The 2,309-nt window shown below is 51.4% G+C and overlaps 1 long non-coding RNA gene across 2 annotated transcripts in view; it reads left to right on the top strand.

Moving 5' to 3' along the window:
- The first annotated feature begins 610 nt into the window (after window positions 1-610).
- Window positions 611-2,309, top strand: part of LOC119293787 — a 2,476-nt gene continuing 777 nt past the window's right edge. The window contains exons 1-4 of one of the 2 annotated variants that reach the window (XR_005143215.1): window positions 611-759; window positions 1,678-1,778; window positions 1,872-2,050; window positions 2,148-2,255. This is a non-coding gene — a long non-coding RNA (uncharacterized LOC119293787). Of the gene's footprint in view, window positions 760-1,677; window positions 1,779-1,871; window positions 2,051-2,147; window positions 2,297-2,309 lie in introns of those variants that run through there. The other variant, XR_005143214.1, reaches the window with a different exon arrangement.

Raw genomic sequence — 2,309 nt, 5'->3', positions numbered from 1 at the left:
TGGGGACCCCCGTTCCCAGAACGCCGGCACGCACGACTCAGATTACACGCGTGGTAGGGGGGCATCAGCCACGGTTTAGTGGACACACGACTTTCGTGAGTGAACCGTGTGCTATTTGAAAACATTTACATTAACTAACATCATTTTTTGTTTGAATGAAAACATGAGTTCATCGTTTCGCCTCCAAATTTTTTTCCCACGGTAAAAAATCACGATTGTACCCTATGGTTCGATTTTCTGGTACATTTTACCAGGCGGCATGCCGCACTAGCATTCTCAAACTTTGAATATGCAAAAAGAAAAGAGATCTCATTTAACTTATATATATATATATAGGGTGGGACTATTCTGCAACCCCCTTCTAGAGTTCCTAAATAAGCTTATTCAGAAACCACCCCACTCCTACCTGTTTCTTTTCCCGAAGGGAGCCAGCGAGGGAGCAAGCGGCGCGGTAGCGCCGCGAGGGAGCGAGCGAGCTATGGTTTGCCGGCGGCTGCAGCAAGCCCCACCTAACCTGTTTGTATCATAGTCGGCGCGTCGCCACGACCACCACAATCACCTACACTGCCGGACGCGCCACCACCACCTACTCCGCCAGCGCGCCACCATCTCGACCTGGCTCCCCAACCTCCCACACCTTCTCCCCTGCACACTGGGAGGCCCACACCTACCCTGACGCCGGCTGTCGAGCCCACCTCCCCCTACCTCTGGCGCCACCACAACCTCTCCGCTCGGCCCCAGGTCCCCAGATCCAACAAGGTCTGTCCACAACCTCACCTCTCCTGCCTGGATCTTGCGAGCACCGCCCATTTGCCTCCCCCGTCGGTCAAGATCCTGGCCTCCGTTGTTTCCCCTACCAACCAAGCGCCCTCGCCATCCCAACACATCTGTAGCCCCTTTCGGCGGCCACTAGTCGATGGAGCTGCCTCTCCATGGAAGGGAAAAGAGGCGCGCGAGGTCGAGAGGCGCAGCCAGAGGCCCGTCGGGGCACAACCACCAGATGGAGCTCGGCTGCACGCCGACCACCTTCCCTACCCCCCAGCAAGGCCCGTCGAGGCTCGAGGCCCCCATTGAGCGAGCCACTACCCGTGCGACCACATTACGCCACCAACGCGCACCAACTCTGCCGCTAACTGATGCTCTAGTTATTATTAGTTGTTGCTAATTACTATTGTTAACTGCTACTGCTGTGTCACGGTCCTGGCAGTTAACTATCGCTTGCATTCTTCATATCTTCGTCAGTATTTTTAATCCTCGTAGTTAACTATCGCAGTTTCAACAATTAGCTATTCCGATCATGTAGTTAACTTCTGTAGTTAGCGTCCATGGTTTGGTTCGCCACATGGGCCTCCCCACTTCTCCACACAGTGCTTCAGAAGCACCCTGGCCCCAACCGCATGCTCCATCGCGCTAGGGATCGACGAGGTGCAGGACCTCGATGGGGATTCGCTGGTGGAGCAACCTCCTAGTCCACCTGCTCCATGCTAGCCTCTGGCACTACCGCACCTCTCGGTTGTCTACTACACCATCACAGTCGACAACCACCTAGCGAGAGGCCCCGAGCCATCGAGCACTGCCGGCGAGATTTTTTGCATGCTTATTCGTCAATTAGCTGCATATTTGTATCTCTGTCAATTAGCTATTAACACTCTTCAGTAGCTATTACCATTCTTGCAGCTAGCATTTCCATGAACAACTAGACATGTCCTAGTGGTGCAAGAGAAGTATCAAGGCTAGGCGTTAGATGGTGTCTGACTCCCCATGGGGTTCATTCAGGAGTAAGGACATGCTGAAGATCATCTCAGGCGACAGAACCTTAGAATACGTGATGTTTGTCGCTGTTACTGAAGCAATTGATTTTCCTCTTGCAGTAAGAAGATAATACATAGAAGCCATCATCGAGAGTCTGGAAGAAACATGGGTAAGAAAGAAATCGAGCACTTGGATACCCGTTCTCTGGGACTTTCTTGTGAGGATCAAGTCTGAACAAATTGTTCTAGTGGTGCTCTGTACGGGTTGACACTTAATTCGTGGATGTGGTTGCCTTCAGGTAAACAATCATCCACCTCCACGTAGGAATGTTGAAAACTATCGTATCTTACACTGAATGTTTTCTCATTCACCACTCTTGCCGATCACAACGACAGGCACGCGCTGACACCCACAAAGTGGCGTTTCAGAAGTCTGACTTGTCCTTCATCTACATGATGGGACATTTGTCTAGCGCTATCCAAATCGACGAAATAGATAATCAGGTAGCAAAGTTGCGTCACCATCTACAAAACTATACGTGAAAAAGGAGTGCATTA

Source organism: Triticum dicoccoides, chromosome 4B (assembly GCF_002162155.2).
Source record: "Triticum dicoccoides isolate Atlit2015 ecotype Zavitan chromosome 4B, WEW_v2.0, whole genome shotgun sequence".
Classification (NCBI taxonomy): Eukaryota; Viridiplantae; Streptophyta; class Magnoliopsida; order Poales; family Poaceae; genus Triticum; species Triticum dicoccoides.
This window is presented reverse-complemented; position numbering and strand designations above follow the sequence as displayed.